Source organism: Falco peregrinus, chromosome 11 (genome assembly GCF_023634155.1).
Source record: "Falco peregrinus isolate bFalPer1 chromosome 11, bFalPer1.pri, whole genome shotgun sequence".
Taxonomy (NCBI): Eukaryota; Metazoa; Chordata; class Aves; order Falconiformes; family Falconidae; genus Falco; species Falco peregrinus.
The window spans coordinates 12,649,024-12,667,885 of NC_073731.1; positions in this window are offsets into that span (position 1 = coordinate 12,649,024).

Sequence of the window (18,862 nt, forward strand, 5' to 3'; positions counted from 1 at the left end):
GCAGGGTATTTTGATAGCCTGCAACTGTCAGCCTGATTTACAAAGGTGCTTTTGAGCACATTCATGTGTCGTGGGTGTTTGCCATAACAAATGACTGGATGCGAAAGGGTCTTTCCACTGCTCTGCTCTGTTCTCTGATATCCAGGTTTCCAGGTGAACTTGTCATTGCTGATTTAATGCCCACCAAGGAGGCTGGCATCCCAGCTCATCTGGGCTTGTTTTACCTCATAGCTCAACCTTCTGGAAAGGTCTTTTTCTTCATGCAGATGGATACCTTTACAGCAATGCCTGGGGCCTTTCTCTGTAGGGCTCAGAAGTCTCTAAGCCCTAGCTACAAAAAGATGATAGTTGTAGCATCTTCCACAGGTGCGGAGCCTAAATGGGAATTCAGACATAGAATCAGAGTCACAGTATCATAGAATTCAGGTTGCAAAAGACCTCTAAAATCATCAAGTCCAACCATTAACACCTAGCACTGCAAAGTCCACCACCACTAAACCATGTCCTTAAGTGCCACATCTATAAGCCTTTTAAATAACCTCCAGGGATGGCGACTCAACAACTTCCCTGGGCAGCCCGTTCTAATGCTTGACAACCCTTTTGGTGAAGATATTTTTCCTACTATCCCATCTAAACCTCCCCTCGGGCAGCTTGAGGTGATTTCTTCTTGTCCTGTTGCTTGTTATCTGGGAGAAGAGACCGACTCCCCCTGCTCACAGCCCCCTGTCATGGAGCTGCAGAGAGCGATAAAGTCCCCCCAGAGCCCCCTTTTCTCCAGGCCAAACATCCCCAGTTCCCTCAGCCACTCCTCATAGGGCTTGTTCTCCAGACCCGTCACCTTCCCCCCTGCTCGTCTCTGGACACGCTCCAGCACCTTAACATCCCTCTTGCCAGTGAGGGGCCCAAAACCAAACACAGGATTTGAGATGCAGCTTTTGGATACAAGCCAGGATGCTCTTGGCCTTCTTTGGTCCCCTGGGCACGCAGCTGGCTCATGTCCAGCCAGCAGTCAACCAGCACCCTCAGTTCCATTCCCATCAGGCAGCTTTCCAGCCACTCTTCCCCAAACCTGTAGCGTTGCGTGAGGATGTTGCGACCCAAGTGCAGAACCTGGCACTTCTTGTTGAACATCATACAGTTGGCCTCAGCCCATTGGCCCAGCCTGCCCAGATCCCTCTGCAGAGCCTTCCTGCCCTCAAACAGATCAACACTTCTGCCCAGCCTGGTGTCATCTGCAAACTTATTGAGGGCGCACTCGATCCCTTGGTCCAGGTCATCAATAAAGTTGTTAAACACAACTGGCCCCAGTACTGAGCCCTGGGGAACACCACTTGTGACGGCCACCAGCTGGGCTCAGCTGTCCAGTCAGTTTTTTACCCAGCGAAGATGGCACCTGTCCAAGCCACGGGCAGCCAGTTTCTCCAAGTGAATGCTCTGGGAAACGGTGTCAAAGGCTTTACTGTTGTCTAGGTAGACACCATCCACAGCTTTTCCCTCATCCACTAAGCAAGTCACCTTGTCATAGAAGGAGATCAGGTTTGTCAAGCAGAACCTGCTTCCATAAACCCATACTGACCGGGCCTGATCACCTGGTTGTCCTGTGATTCTTCCAGTTCTGCAGAAGTTCAGCGCTGTTCTCTGCTGGTGGAAAAATCCATGTAGACATCTACCATTTCAGGAAGACACTGAGATAAAGGTTCCTTCTCAAAGCTGACAGGACTTCTCATGGCTGTGTAGCTAGCAGCTAGGATCTACTTTTGGAGACAAGTGGCATGGGAAGGCGGTGCCATTGCCTTTGATGGGAGACCTAAAGACAGAGGAAGCTGGTCTGGAGGTGGCAGAGGCCCGAAGAATCTGTTGGTGCTTGTCTCTGAGAAGATGGAGGTTGCAGTGGTGCCTATTCCCTCATCCCTATGCACCAGAACCCTTCAGTCAATGGTCTGGTTACTAATCTTTCACCCTGATGGAAGCAACAATGCTCACTGACCATGGTAAATGGGGTCTGACCTGCCACTTACTTGGCATTTGCAACTGCTGTTATAAACCAGTAAAACTTCATCTGAAAGCAAACAAGACCCAAATTCTGCAAGTCCCTCTGGCAGGCATCTAGCTTGCTGGGGCAGAGGCAGATGCAGAGAAGCAAGGCAAGAATACATGTTCACAACCCTGTTTGAAACTTGTGTCAAGGGTAGCATTAGCTGCATATTCTACTTCAAGCAGGCAAAGACAAGTGGAAGACTTGCTGTAGCAGATGGCTAGAGGACATGTCATTGCCTTCTTCTTCCCCGCTTCACTTTCCAGGTCAGTTGCATATAACAACACAATCCCTCTTGAAGAACGAGTAGGCATCACAGGAACAAGCTCATAAACTCCTACGTCATTAGCCTGGGTCCCCATTCTGTCCAGGAGCCTGATCAACCTCCTTTTGGCAAGGCAGGTCCATGCAATAATAATAGGAGTGAGGAGGAGAATCTGTCTCCCTGGGACTCGTGGCTGAGATGGTGAAAGGCAAGAGGCTGCTCTTCTCACCGTTGTTGGAAAATTACAACCTTATTCTGCTCTCACTATTGTTATTTATACACCAGCGTAACTCTCCCAGCTTTAGTGGTACCCAGGATAGGAACAGCCTTCTTGTCAGCAAGGCAAAGAACATTTAGCTTGTGGAAACACCAGTGGGACTGTGTTGTGGTTTTACCAGAAAAATAGTCCAGAATGGTTTCCCCATGTTATGGATGGTCTCGACACTGTATGGTCATGGTGGCCCCAGGCCTGCTTGCCAAGTGCAAGGACATCTTCGCCCCTCCTTGAATTCCCATTATCTGTGGGATTTTCCCCAGCTCATCTTCCATGATTGGGATTCTGCCCTTGCTTTTATTGAGCTGCACAGAAGGGCAACAGATCACCCACATGGAAGAAGCAAGGAGGGAGCAGAACTAGTCTTCGTGGATGGTATTTGAAATTCCTGGGATGCCAGCTGGGTCTCCTCAGGCTGCAACATGGCAAACACCAGTGCGATGCCTGAAGTGTGAGATGTCACATCCACCTCATAACCAGCCTGTCATCCTGGATGGAGGGGTGGGAAATAGCAGGGTGCACTCAGCCCTCAGCAGTACTGTTGACAGGCTGGAATAAGCCCCAGAGAACGACTCTGGATCTCTACCAGTGACCTGAGAATTTGGATCAGCATAGCAGAAAGGGCACACAGAGGGACAGGTTGCTGGTATAAGGGTTTCAATATGTGACAGGGGCAACAAATCATCACATCAAAACCTATCATCTTAGATCTGTTAGTGAATATTTCTAAAGAAAGGACTCAGAGAGGCAGGAGTTCTGGAAAGCGTTCTCCCAGGCAACGCACTGCCTGGGTGCCCATGTAAATCTGTTTTTGGGGAGACCTAGAGCACTAACGCAGAGGCTATACTCTAATAGCAGTCAGGTGACAACGGGGTAAGGCAAAGGAGAGGAGGGGGTTGTAGGTGGGGAATTCAGAGTCACAGGTTTGCCACAAGCTTCAAGGAACAGTGTCACTTTTCCAGGCTTTCTAGGTTTAATATTTGCTTTTGTGAGGTGCGTGCAACTGAAGATGGGTGGCATGACAGGCATACAAACCTCTCCTTGCCAGTTGTTCTCAATACCAGGTTGTGGTATATACTGCCGCTGCTTCGGTCTCTTCATCCTGTGCTACAAGTTTCCATGGCAGAATTTCAAATCTTGAGAGAGCAGAGGCTGCCTTGGTTAGTGTTCCATCAAAGACGTGTTAGGAAACATCTTTCAGGAGGATGATCATCATAACTTCTTATCAACAGCAAGGGCACTGGGCACCATTAATTCAAGGGTTCCAGCAAATTCCCTGTTTCATTTGCCACTCCAAAAAAAATAAAAATAAAATCATCACTTAACTCAAACCCTATACTGCTTTCCAGCTGTGCTGGGTTTTATTTTGCTGCTTCCAATATTGCCTGCCTCCTGGACATCAAAACAGCTGAAGGAGTTAAAGTAACTAGCTGGTCAGGAGAATTCAGACATGCAAGAGCTGCCTAAACACACGTAGAGAGGCAGCTGGCTGGCACATGACCCACTGAACAAATCAAACAATGCTGTTAGGAGCCAAGAACAATTTCCAGTACCTGCTGCAGTGCCCATATCTTCCCTGGGTCCCACCCTCCCATCCTTCCTTTTATAGCCAAGTCAGAGTAATATCCTCCAACCTTACTGAACTGACACGCATCTGGTTCTAAGCACGTGCCTCACAAGGTGACAGCTGTCCGTCATTAGGCAATGTTTACGCCACTTATATCTGCCAGGGCATTTGAGTCAACAGATCGCTTGGTGTGAGTATATGTGCATCTACTGAAACCAAAGTGCTATAGCCACAGGGATGTAAAACAGTGCTTCATCTTGCATTGGTTATAGATTTCCTTCACATTCTCCTAGTTGAAGATATGACTCACACTAAACATTAATAAGGCAGACAAACACTTAAGGAAGACGGTTTGCAGAGGCAGCAAAATCACCATAAGCTATTGACTACCTTGCCAATGCCATAGCACAAGAGCTCTCAAGATGTCCACTGTTACTGAGGGTAGATTTGGGATGCTGGTGTAGGCAACTATTGAGAAGAGTTGGAGAGCATATTTTCTCCCCACTCCAGATGCATAAAGAGCAGTAAGGTGGACTCCTGCCACCCGTTTGTCCCAGCAGTTTGTTCCAGGGAAGCAAAGTTAATTTTTCCCTACAATACTTAGAAGCTGTGAGCTAGTTCTGTGCAGGGATCTTTACAACCTCTTCATCACCTGGTTTCTGAACACTTGAGCAGCATGAGGACAAGTATGGTTGTTGTCAGAGGAAATGTGGAATGCCTTGCCGTGCTGAAGTTTGTGGGGGTTATTTTTCCTTTCACTTTTGGTTTGTATCTTTGAAGGATGAAAAGGTCCTTTGAAGAATGAAGAAGGTCCATTGAAGAAATGCCCTCACACCTGGAGTAGAAGGTCGTGTGGTGTCTTCTTGTAGCAGCTCACTCCATGCACGAGCCTGCGCCTGTTCCAGCCAGCTGGAGGAAGGTTCATCTTGCAGCTGAGATTTCCCGAATGCTGGAGGAGTCGAGCTGCCAGCCACAACGTTTATCTGAAGCAGTAGCTGATCCTTCAGTTATCCTGGCCCTTGCACTGGGACAGCTTGAAGTTAATGACTGACCTTGAACTTAGCTGGGAATAGTGTAGGAAGCCAGGCAAGAAAGGCAGAGATCTCAGCCATCGTGGAGGTAGCCTGTCCTGTGGTGGCTCTGCACTGCAAAAAGTTCTTAATGCTTTGAAGGTTTTATGTGCTGCCACATTGCACAAGCTTGATCACTGCAGAATCAAATTATGGTGAGAAATAAGACAGAGCAAGCTCTTGCAGTCCACCCTGTTGTGAGAGCTGGCTCTGGGGGCTGCGGTGTGTCTGCCACTCTACATCAGTCCACGATTCTTGGCTCTCCAAAAGTAGTGGAAATCTTTTCAGTGACTTTGGATATGGTGCTGAGTTAACTGGAATCTTATAGGTACCCTTTGTAGTAATTAGGAATTGCTCCTTTTCCCTAGGCAGAGGCAAGTTACTGTGACATTGAGAAAGAAATCCTGCTGGGGCTAAAAACTATTCTGAAGGGTGATGGGCTGCAGGGGCTAAATTCTGCCCCTAGCTGCCTGCTTTGCCTGTTGTCACACATGGAAAATGGGAAAACCACAAACTGGCCATTTGTGCATTGCTATCCCCTGCTTGCCCCTTTGGGTCTGGTTCTGGCAGCCTGATGGGTGAAACTGGAGATGCAGGGTCAGGTTGCAGGAGGGATTTTGACAGGGGCCAGAGCTGGCTGCTGGGAGACACAGGGCAGCTCCATTTGTCTGGGCATTACTGAAGTCAATGGGATTTTGGCCATAGTGTTCAACAGGGCTAGGATTTCTCTGAGCATGCCTGAGAAAGCACTGTATCATACCGTTGTGTTGTCTGACATGACATTTACTGCTAGTGAAACCAGCGTGCCCCTTGTCCACTTGTCTCCTTGTCTCCGTCTTCACAGCTCTTCACCTGTGCTTTTTCCCCTCACCTACTCTCTTGTCTCTGTCTATCTATCTATCTTTCTATTTATCTATGCCGCCTTCTGTTTCTGTCTGACTGCTTCTTGCTTCCCTCCCTTGCTGTCTTCTCAGCTTGCTGTCTCATGTACTTTGCAAGGAATGTGCCTGCAAGAAGTATTTTTATTTGGCAGCCTGCGTAAGCTTTCTGTTTTAGCTGCAGGTACTGAGATAAGCAGCCAGTGGAGCTGAGATCTCCTGTGTCACGTTTTAGGTCTTTCCATCTGATAGAGAAGGTGGCCTCACTGGCTGGCTGTGTTGGGGAGGTCTGGTGGCAAGGGCAAAGAAATTAGAGTTAACCTTGAAAGAAGCACCACAATGCCTGACATGTTTTTAGGCTGATTTGCTGTCATGAGGTGTTTCTGGGGATTCAGGCATTACCTCAGCACAAGGGTGTGCAAAGATGAAGAGAAATCCAGAGACTGCGGCAGCAAAAGATTTTTTCTCCCTAGGATTTTAGCAATAGGAAGAGGCTGCCCAAGGAGCTTCATCTGCTCCTGAGAAATATCCTCCTTGGAGCAAGTTGTTCTCTGACCAGCCTAGAGGTGACATAAGGTGCTATATGGCTTTTCTCTCTTCTGTTAGAGAAAGTGGAGCTGCCATGTGTCAGGGTACAGCTGACATGCTGTTTTGTGGCATCGTATCAGGCCACAGTGGCCCAGGATAACTCAGCCTGAGACTGCTGTGGAGGAGCTGAGCCCCCAGCAGTGTGCCGTGAGCAAGACAAATTTAATGTCATCCAAGATGAATTTAATGTCATCCTTCTGTACAGAAATGTAGAAAAACACTCAGGGTGCAGATGTTAGAGCCTCTTCCTGCACTGCAATTTGAAAGGGCAAGACTGGTAACCTGAGAGAACATTCTTGAGATGTGCTATTCATTGCTGCAAAATCCATGAAGAACTGAGGAGAAGTTGTGGTCTGAATGGTCATGAAACCAGGATCCAGGCAGGGCTAGAGAAAGGACTGGTCGCTATTGCTTCAGTAGATGAAGTCTCTGAAAGCCTGCCCTCTTATCACACACACCAAATAGTATCAAACCTCTGGCTGCAAGTGCAAAAAGGCACCTAGTATTCTGGAGACTTTGCCTTGCATACCGTCTTACCACCCTTCCCAGCTTTCCACATCTGATGCTGGGAAGGAGCTACCATCCTCTCCTGAGCAGAACTGTGGTGGCCAACCTACAGTGGCACGATGGGGGAGTGATTTGCGTGTACTTTGGGTAACAAAGGTCTATCTCGCTTTTTGACAACTCACCCTTCATGCCTTGCACACACCCATCCAGAGACATTAACTCGCTTTTCCCTCTCGGTGTGACACAAAGGAAACCGTGATGCTTTTCCAATAAGATGTGTGTGTGTGCATACACAAACCTGGCTAGCTCTGGTCTACGCAGGTGCTAGCTCAGGCTGTGCATCCTTGCACGTAGTAGACACGGGGCAGATGGGGGTGTGTGCTGAGACAGCCAAACTGCTACGCTCTGACAGCTCCATTGCACGTGTTAAAATAACATCACCCTGGCTTGTTGTCTCTCTTCTTCCACTCTCCCCCCTCACTCAACAAAGCCTAAAGGGAACGAGCTTCAGGTATTAAAATAGCTCCCGTCTAGCTTGTTCACTCTATTTCAGGAGGCTAGTTCCATCTTGACACAGATAGAATACAGAGACATTGTGGAAACCACAGCCACAAAAGGCCATCAGCCAAAACTAAATGATTTCCCAGCGCATGCCAAGTGGTTCGTTCCCCCTACCCCCCCATCCCCTCTCCTGGCTTAAAATAACAGCAGGAAGCTGTTTAGCTTTGTTTTGTTGGATTCTTCTGCTTGCTGTGCTCAGTCTGGTGGTGTTGGGAAGGAAAGCTGGAGGCAGTTTTGCAGTGTCAGGGACTCGTTGCCTTCTGGGTTTTTAGGTGAGACCTCCAGAAGCATCAGGGAGATGAGAACCCCACAGGTGTTTCTGGGATGCATTTTCAAGGAGTAAACAATCAACTGGTGCTACTGCAGTGTTAATGCATGCATTTACCAGCTTAGACCACAGATTTGGTTTTCTAGCTTGCCTTAGATTGACTAGAAAGGCAGTGGATGCAAATGTGGGTGGGGGTAAAGTCTGATTAAGCAATCCGCAGGAAGGACTAATTTTCTGGTTTCTGAGACCCTTCTGTTGCTAAATCAAGCCTTGTGACACGGAGATGCACTGCTTAACACCAGCTGAAGGTTTGGCCCAAAATATCTCTCAGCTAAGAATCTGGATGATAAGGCTGATATGAAAACACTGTGAAGAAGACATAAATGCTAGCTTCCTCCCTCATCTGCTGCCAGTCTTCCCCCCGTCTGCTTAGTGTCGATGCTTTCTGTGTTTTCTCACCCTCAGGTTTGTAGGTCTCCTTCCAGCTCGTGCTTCTCCCTGGGGTTATATGTTCCTCCCTAGAGGACAACAAATAACACCAGGCCTATTCCACACATGGCTCAAAATTGGTGGGTTGGTTAAACCTCTGTCTTTCAGTCTGAACTACACCAGAGTTGGTGAGTATTTCCAAATATCTCTTTTGGATTTGAAGGTGCTCTTAACCCTTAAGTAGAAGAGTCAGATGTAAAGTCTCCAAAAGTCTCAAGTCTTTACAAAAGAGATGTCTCAAGTCTTTCCCCAAGAGATGTCAGATTGTGGGTGTGCAAATTACAGTGGGAAACTGCAAACGTGAACTAGCTGTGGGACCAGATGGCAGCTTGGCCTCAGGGATGAACCTGGCTGCTTGGCCAGTCAGCTCCCAGGGGCTGCTCTCGGCGCTGCTAAACTCCACAGTTTGATATCATTCTGTCTATGCCACAAATCTTAACAACCTGAGGTCTTCTGTGTCTCAGCCTAGGTGTTTCATTCATTGTAAAGGGAAAATTTGTGCTAGCAGCGTTCAGTGGGCACTTCTGCCTTTGTAAGCAGAAATAGTGTGTGGATGCAATATTCAATCTCAAGCAGCAAAAGTTTCTAAAGCTCATTTAAAGGTAGTCAGCACTGTGTAAGTATGTAAGTTGTGAGATCTCCATGTCAGACACATCATTTATTTTACATAATCGCAAATCTGTTCTATAACTTGAGCTAGGAAAATATTACCTTTTTTATCAGTGTTTGCTGCTATGCAGCAGGAAAGTGGAATAAAAATCAGAACTTATATTTAATGAAATAGATGCTTCAGCATTTGTTTTATGACAAACGTGGAATGTACATTTGAAACACAGAGGATTTTTGAATGAAAAATTCTAAAATGCTTATATCTCTAAATGGCTTTTATTGACATTTCTGAGGGGAATGGCTATCTGACTTTTCCAGGTGGCAACACTCTGGCTTAGTTTGTTCAGTTTACTAGACTGTTTCCTTTTGAGTCTGTTCAGTATTACAAAGAATATTTGTATGGAGGCTTATGACCCAAGTTGAATGGTAGCCCCATTTCCTCATGTGAACCAGAAGACTGTTGTGTTATGGAAAAGAAATGCAAATGCTTAGGAGACAGTACATCACAGTATGCAAATGCACTTGAGAGTATTTTGGGCTGGGTAAACAATGTAACATATAGTCAGTCACAGTGAATTATCTGATTTAAAATATACGGCTTAGATTTTCCTAGTGGAAAACTAAGAAAAAAAAGTCCTTGGAAAACAAAACCTGCTGATGTTTGTAGAAAGCCTGCTACCCTCAGAGATTACAGCAGGTATTTCCTGACTAGATCTATTTTTACATTCACAGAGTTTACCTATCTATATATCTATTTTTCCAACTTTCCATCTTTCTGTCTTGCTATGTCTTGGGGTTTTATCAAGGTTTAATAATTTTGCACATAAGAACAGTCTGTCAGACTCTGGATGGAGTCTGAAGTCACCTGAATGTGTCAATCTATAAAGTTTTTGTCATGTCCCTCTCCACGAGATAATCCACAGATGTAACACAGCATACTATTGTCAGTAGCTGAGTAATTACCTTAATTTGAGCAAAAAGGTCAATGGGACCAAATGTTGCTATAGCCTTGTGGTTGGGGTATTACATACCGACCCACCCACACATGTTATTATTTGCTCAGTGTTCTTTTTTCTTCTTTTTTTTTTTTTTTTTTTTTTTATTTTCTGCTGGTTTTATTTCCCCCCACAAACCTTAAAAATAAAGATGCTGTCTCTGGCTAGAAATGTGAATGGAATAAATTGCAAGGTCCTGAAATGCTACATGTCAAATTAGCCTGTGTAAAAATGCTTTCCACTTACATAGATTCTAAACACTGCTAGGACAGCCTGCTCCCATCGAGACAGACGTGTGGATCTCTATTTCAGGAAACATGGCACAGGAGGTGTAACCCAGCCAGGGCAAGGCAAAGTCAGTGAGGCCATCTCGATTTGCTCTAGTGGAGGATTTGCTTCGACAGTTTCTCCCTGGGTCCCCGCTTCATGCCACTGCTCCGCCCTGTACCTGACAGAAGCCCTCACTCCCCCATAGTCTGCCATGGTTTTGCAAATGTGTTTCTTTTTGCTTTGCAGCAATGAGGAAAGGGGTGCTGGGGTGCTGGCAGGGGTTGCCTGGCGGTGGAGTGTGCTCAGCTGAAGGCAGGAGAGTCATCTTCACAGTTTATAATGTGCAGTTTGGCAGCTGAGTGCCTGTTTAACCAGACCCACAGCAGAGAAGTAGGATATCTCGGGGACCTCATTGCTTGGGGCTGTCAATGAGAGAGGCATTCTTCAAGGAGTCTCTGAGAAGCAGGAGCTTTATAGCGAATTGTTCTGTACGTATATGGAACAAGTCTTTCTGGAGTGTTTTTTATCTGGCATACAGAGAGGCACAACCCATCGTTTTGAGCCTATCAGGGGAGAGAAGTCTGGGGTTGACAGGCTGTTGGTGTTTACCACCACAAGTGACAAGGGGAATGAGAGAGTCCCACCTGCATCGGATAACACCTCTGGCTGCCAGGGGAACAACTGCAGCAGGATCCCTCCTAACTGCCGCCAGAGAAGCTGCAGGCACCAGCCCACCCATCGCTTCCCTGCTGTGCCCACCACTCCCCTCAAGCCAGCCACAGGAGCACTGAGCACGGCACAGGCTCTGTTTTCATGGAGCTTGAGGCTTCTCCAACGCAGCTGCTTTCTCATTAGACACTGGCTGCCACACTGCGCTGGGGTGTCTCTCTCCTGAGGGTTCGATTAGCTGGTCCCCATGGTAATATCACCTGGGCAAGTATAGTGGGTTTGCATGGCGAGGTTTTGGTAGTGGTGGGGCTACAGGGGTGGCTTCTGTGAGGAGCTGCCTGAAGTTTCCCCCATGTCCAATGAAGCCAATGCCAGCCAGCTCCAAGACGGACCAGCTGATGACCAAGGCTGAGCCCAGCAGCAGTGGTGGTAGCGCCTCTGGGGTAATGTATTTAAGAAGAGGAAGAAAAAAAAAAATAATCTGTGCAACAAATTTGCAGTGGAAGAGAGGAGTGAGACTATGTGAGGGAAACAACTCTGCAGACACCAAGGTCAGCGCAGAAGGAGGGGGAGGAGGTGCCTGCAGCACCAGAGCATATTGCCCTGCAGCCCATGGTGAAGCACCTGAGCGCTGGTGGTACTGGTCCTTATGGGAGATGAGTGGAACAGTGAGCACCAGACAATTCTGTTTCCAGAGGAGGAATTGAAGCACAGGCAGCTGAAATTGTTTCCTATGTGTCATGGAGGAAATGTGTGTCTCAGTGTCATACAGGGCCTCTGCAATGGGAATTAAGCACCTATCTTCCCAGCACTAGTCTGCTGACTTCTCTGTAAGACACTCCTCCAGCCCCTGCCTGGGCCATGACACATCTCTCCTTTTCTGCCTTTCTTCCTTCATCACTTGATGCACCAGTGTTCTGTGTCTTCAGCTGTGGAAGACAAAGAAGCAGAGTCCTAGTAGTATTAGATTCCTTTTCTAAAGAAGCCTCTTTAGAAAGTTTTTTATGTTGTACCAAACAGCGTTCCTCCTTCATTTTAGATGCTCAGGTCACCTGGCAGACTCCAGCTCAAGCGGGCACAGCAGACTGTCTGTGGGTGCTTGTTTCCTCAGTGGCTTGGGTGACAGCAGCAGCAGCAAAAACACAACCTTGAGGCAGAGAGTGCTCGTTGGAGGCCAGGTTCCTACAGGGGAAGGCAATCTCTACTGGGGTCCTTGCCAGCATGCCAACACTGCTCTGCACGCCCAAACTGGCTGGCCAAAAGCTGGCCTCAGGCTGCTGCTCTCAGACCTCCTACTGCAGTGTAGGTGCAACATAAGCCTATGCTATCTATGCCACCCCTAGATCTGGCCATGCTGCCCCAGCTCAGGTGGGAGATAGTTACTAAGTACTGATCTCCACTGAAGTCATTGCTCAAATACCTAGGCAGGTGTTGGATCTGGATGAGATGCTTCCTGAACCAATGTGGCTAATGGGTGAGATGTTCCTCTTGCATGGCCTTGCTTCTTCACCTTCTATGCAGCCTGAAAGGCTGGAGTACATGTTACAGTGAGCCTTAGCTCTCCTTGAAGGGCTGTGGGCCTCCAGAGGGTGTCTGATTCAGATTAAAGTTCCCTGTGATGGCATCTGTCTCACTCCACATCTGGGTGACTAACCTGTTAAGTGCCTCCTATTGGAGGTAATACCTTGCTGAGCAGTGATGAGGCTTGAGCTCCTAAGTCACTTGCACACTTTTGAACGTATTTTTCTTTATTGAAAAGGGGTAATGCTGAGAGATCAGGAGTAAGTATGCCAAAGTGACAAGGTGTGACAGGAGGGAGTGATGTATTGTCATTGACTGTACACAGTGCACAGCGTTTGATCAAAGTAATGCTGGTTTCCTTCTTTGTGCCTCAGAAGTGTGAAAGCTATCTGGGGAAGGCACCACTCACACTCCCTATTTCTATGCCTGTTCTTCTGCTGGGATCTGCAGCAGAAGGAGTCTTGAAGAAAGCAAAAAATACTGTGCAGCATGGTAAGAAAGTTGTTGGAACCGGCTGTTCACTGCGTTACATCCTGAACCTCCCTCCTGTACCATCTTACCCTGTTATGGGCTGCTGTGGGTAGAGGAGCGCAACTGTGGGGTTAGTGAAAGGGATGGGAATCTTGCCATGGGCTTTGACAACACCTGGCTGAGCTGCTGAGCTACCTAATAGAGACCCATGCTCTCAGGTTTGGGGTTCAGTTACCACTGCTGGGCTTTGGGCTCATCTTCTGTTACTGTTCATGAAAAGTTATCCTCTTTGTCCTCCCCACATGGCCTGTTCTTTCTCATAGCACACTTCTCTGAGTCTTCCTCATGGCAATGACCCTGTGCCAAGTATCTGTTCTTCTTTTATCCTGCTTAGCATGGGTGACCTGCACATGTCCACCCAGGAGCCTGGTACATCCCCTGCTGATGGGCTGGTGGATGTGGTGCTGTCTTCCCCTGCTTCTGATAGTGGGTTGCTAGACATGACTGCAATGACATATCCCAGAACTGCTGAATTTCTAATGCAGACTTTTATCTCCTCTCTAGGGACAAATCTATATAGGGATATAACAATCTCGGGCTACTGGTTTGACATATCCTGTCCCAATTCAGAGAGGTGGCCTCTTTACACCCCTCTAAGCATTACTGGCAAATTGCTTCTCCAGCATCTTTTTATGGCAATTTTGCCATCTGCCTGTAGAGCAGAGGATGTTGGCAGTTCTGCAGAGACGTCCCGCCTTTCTGTTTTGTAATTCAGAGTTGTACTTTGCTGTTTAGAATTACACAAAAATCATCTTGGCATGACGGATGCTGAGAACAGGCATGCGTGTGTGCCATGTGATCCCTGCAGCATTACAGCGCACACCAATCATGCTCACAGACCAACAGATAGTCAACTGCTAGTTTGTTTGGTTTTTTTTATTATTATTATTTTCCACACATGTGACTGACCCTTGAATAGATAATCCAGTGACTAATCTGTTACAGGAGCATCTTGATGGACTTCCTGATCTCACGTGCTCTGTAAACTCTCTGGGCTTCCTGACTGACAAGGAAGTACAGCCCTCATAAGATACAGCACTCAGTGCTATTGAACTCTCCTTATTTGCACCATGACTTTGTCAGGCAGCATCGCAAGTCCTTACTCAATAGTTTTCTTAGCCTTTATTCAGGCAAAAATCCAGCTAAGTTGCTACTAACGTGACCATTTTGATAAATTTGACAGGAGGGGTATTGCTGTTGTGCGAATGCCATCTGCATATTAGGGGCAGGGACGGGTAATGTTAGCCAGGACTTTGTCTTATTCTGCTTTTTTTTCCCCTCGTAGTTGCTCATTACAATGCCAGTCACTATTTTGCTTAAAATTTTCCATGCTAGGTCTCTTGCTTCAGAATGATTAATTAATTAATTGATTGATTTTTAAAAAGCACAACTTTTTGCTAAAATGATTCATTGGTTTCTGAGAATAAATTTAGAAAAATGACATTGCTTTGCCCTGTAATAATCTTTCCTTTTTTATGGTATTTTCACTGAGTACTTTGGAGGAGGGCCTTGACATTTTCCTGGGAAGGGGTCAATAGGTTCTTGGTTGCTACCCTTGCCAAAAAGCCACCTAGAGCTAACCAGGCTTTAAACTCCAAAAAGCTGTGGTGTGCACCTGCTTGGCAAAGGTTTGTAAGAGTTTGGCTGCTAAATTCTCCCAGGGCTCTGCCTCCATCAGCTCCCCTCCAGCCCCTCCCAGGGCTTTCACCAGCCCTGGGGTGCAGGAGAGCCTGCTCTGCTGTCTCAGGGATCCTTCATCGCTGAGCAAGGCTTTCTCTGCAGTTGCACCACTGGTGCTGAGCCTCAGGCGTGTGGGAACTTGTGCTGAGTCTCTTTTCCTCATCTTCACAGCTAGATGTGGCTTCAGAGGATGTAGGGGAGGCGCATCCTGGGTGTTAATGTAGAAAGATAGCAGGTAGGAGGAGAGGAGAGCACTAGGGGGCTGGTTGGTGGAGGCTACAGGGAGGACAGTAGGAAGGGATGGGGGAAAGAAGTCAGAAGCAGTGAGAAGGGAGGTGGGAAGAAAGACAAGATCACAGACAGGGACTAAGGATGATAAGCAGGAGAGGACAGTGAAAAGCTGGTGGAGGTGAGGGAGACACAAAAGGAAAAGGTGACTGGAACAGAGCAATTGATATTCCTAGAGCAAAAAGCTGTTCTCCAGCTTCGAGCGTGGCAGGGGATGCCCAAGCTCTTCTGTCCCAGTTAGCTGGGAAAGCCAGTGGCTGCACACCTTGCTGGTGTCCTAGAAAGGTCCCTCTGGTCACCAGCTCCACTCCCTTGTGCCAATACAAGGTCAGCGCTGCCTAAACCAGACGTGACTAACATCACGACCTCCCACATCATCCTCATGCACTGTAGACCACAGCTTCCCAAAGAGGAAGTCTAGCTCCAGCTGCCTTGCACCAACTCACTGCAGCCTCATCACATCCCTCATCTTGTCCAAATGGACAGTGAGAACAATTCATTCCCTTCTTCTCTGTCAGGCTTTTGCGCATGCAAGGAGTGTAACCTTGCGTCCCACCAGTTTTATCTCCCACAGGCTAAACAACTCGTCTCTTCTGGATGTGTATCTTGTTTCCCCTCATTTTCTGACACATGGCCCTCCCTCCTCTATTGACCAGATACCAGCTCAGGCTGTTCAGGAGCTGAGGAGAGAGGAGAGATCACCTGGAGTCATCCTGCTTCCACATCACGCTTCATGCAAAATTTTCACTTTCAGGGAAGAGTAGGACATTGTTGGCTCACAATTAGAAACTCATTACCATAGTTATCGAGTGATCAGGTAGCATCTGAGTGACGTTAGTTCTGTGTGAGGCAATATGAGCAGGTTAAAGTCTCTGACTCACTGGTGGGAAGTCAGGGCTTGTGCCCCTGCTTGCTGCTGTGCTTCTTTCCCATCCTCACGGCAGGTACAGCTCTGGTGCACCACTGGGGAACTACTGCTGTGTACAGCCTGTGACACTCCAGCCTCCTGCACCGGGCTGGAGGCTGAAGGTGCTGCCTGAGCTGGCGAGCAGTGCCTGCTCAGAAAGGGGAGCCACTGAGAGGTGGCAGGAAGCCACCGATGGATGGTGAAGACCATCCATCCCAAAACAGGTTCAAAAGGGAGAGTCTTTGCCTGCAGACAGCAAGGTGGCTGGAGTCACCCATTGAGGGTGACTAATTCTGCCCACTAACTATAGAGGTGCCATCAGGCAGTTGGTTTCCCAGGGTAGGGACCTCAGGTGATACAGGGGGAATCCAGATCGAGCAGAAGCCAGAACAGGTGGATGATTCAAAAGTTTGAGACTTAATCTCATCATGTTAGCCTTAATCTCATTAAAGTTTGTGAAGGAGCAGGTACAATGGGAAAAGCACCATGGCAGGAAATGAATGTTCAGGACAGAGATTGGATCGAGCGTGGTAGATAAACATGGGTAAAGCAGGAGGGAATGATGAACCTGTGCAGACTGCGTACTGTAATTTGTTCTCTGTGGATAGGAAACCTGAGGGGTAAAATTAAACTGCTTTTTGCACATAAAGTCTGTATTATAGAGTTTGTACCTGGTGGGGACAAGAAGTAGGATTATACAGAGAAGTCTAACTTATGCTCTTCCTAACCTCGTGGTCCTTGAGTTTGCAAATTTACCTGGCTCTGAGCAGAGCTTTTTGTGCAAAAAAGGTAGGCTGAGAGAGTGCTCTGTTGTAGGGGGGTGGGTCTCCCTCACACATAAGAAGTCAGAGTAGGTAGCAGCATCCTTGAGCAGGGGAGCACTGGCAGCAGGGACATGAGGTGTCTTTTGGGAAACCTCGGCAGTGTTTCTTCCTTCCCTCAGACCATGGAAAGAACTGCATTGGAGAGCTTTGTGGGGTGAGAGTGCATGGGGAAACAGGAGGCACAGCAGGATGCCATCTTTAATGCTGCCTTGGGGTGTGTCTGTGGTCCCTTCCCAAGCCCCGATGGCTTGGCCTCATGCAGTGAAAGCCACCCCTGTGCAGCAGGCCCACGGGAGGCCTGTGTCCTGCTGATGTCTAAAATTGATGCAGCCAGGCTGACAGATCTCTTTCCATCTTGCCCCCTCAGACATCTCACTGGGACGAGGGTGGTGTGTGGGAAGGGACCAGCAGGCAGTTTCACAGCACTGCTCGTTAACAGAATTACTGCCGTGTTACCCTTTATGGAAAATACTACTTTGAGGGGTGAGTCTTCAGGGAATACGTTAGATGAAGATGCATGTGTCAGCTCAGTTAGACAACTTGAGGGTCAACAGGTTCTCAGGCTACATGTCCCCAGGTGCCCAAATCCTGATGAGGAGCCACTGTATCTGCGTTCTCTCTATAAGCAAACTGGAAGGAGGCCAAGGGAATTAGTGCAGCAAAATGCTTACCAGGAAGCCAAAGATAAATATTCATGTCTGGATTTGTTTCCCATTGACTTTTTTAATTACATAAGGAAGAGATGATGTCTGCAAAAGAATTCCCCTTCTCCTCCCACAGGATATATAGCGCTTTGATGCATGTCCTTTTCAGTAACAGGAATCCTCCTGAAATGAGTTCCTAGAAAGTCCCTGAGGAAGAGATCTTCATATTTTCTATGGCTCAGCTGCCAGCTCTGAAGGATGGGATGGCTGAGATTCCCCTTGTGCAGCGGTGGAGCTGAAGGCCTGTTCATCATCTGTGTGATGCATAGTCCTCTGGTCTGAACTGGCACGGGGGGGCAGAGGATCTGGCTCTGCCGTGAGATGGCATTCACCTTTTTGTTGCTGTATTTGTAATTACCCTTGCATTTCTTGTACAGTTTGCAAAAAGCTCTCTCTGTGGCCCTGTCTACACAAGCATATTTTAGGTGGGGGTTAACATCAGTATTTTGGGGGACAAAACTGCCCTGTGTCTCACACGCAGGTGGTCGCCTTCCTCCCCTACCTACTCTCAGGTCTGTGGCATCCCACTCACCATTCACTGTTTTGCTTGGGAGGTAATTGACTCTCATTTGGCACCGCGTCCTTCAGTTCAGAGCCCTGTTTTGTGAAGAGCCCAGGTTTGCACAGACAGTCGTGGCTTGCTTGTGCTTTGATGGGAAGTCCAGTGTTTCTGGGCTTCTGCAGGCAGAAATGTGGCTGGGTGTATCATAACAGCAGCTGCTGAATTCCTGAGGCCTGCAGGGTCTTTCAGGTAAAATGAAGCAGAGGAGCTCCAAGTATCCAGCAAAGTCCTGTGGAGAGCTAGGCTGCAAATCTGCCAGATGGGCAGCCACATCCTGGACATGGTGGCCAGCAGAGCATGGACCTGGCCAAGAGCAGAGTGTCTGGTACATTTAGGTTTCTCTGACATGCCACATGCAAAGAGAACCATGGAAGTGATCCCCCAACCTAGCCAAAGACAACCTGTCCATGCTAGGAGTCATCCCGTTCCTACAAGGGTGTTGTGCTGTATTGCACCACAGCTGCTGCGTGGGTGGTGAGGAGCCTCAGCTTCTGCACCATACTGGTGCCTCCCTTACTTTGTTGCCGGCTCCATGCTAAAACTGAAATGCCAGAACATTTTATTTCTGTTTATTTCTGTCAGGCATCAATCATATAACCACTGCCCAGTAATGCTACTTCCATTCCTCTTGTTATTCCTCTCTTTCTCTTCCTGCTTCTCTCCACCCTGATGCTCACATCTTGCTGTAGTTCGGCAGAGCCTTTAACAGGAAAAGGGAGATACTTGTGCCCCATTTGATCAGTGCCCTCATTTTCAGCTGATATTTAGCAGCTGCTAGGTAAATTGCCCAAATCAAATTG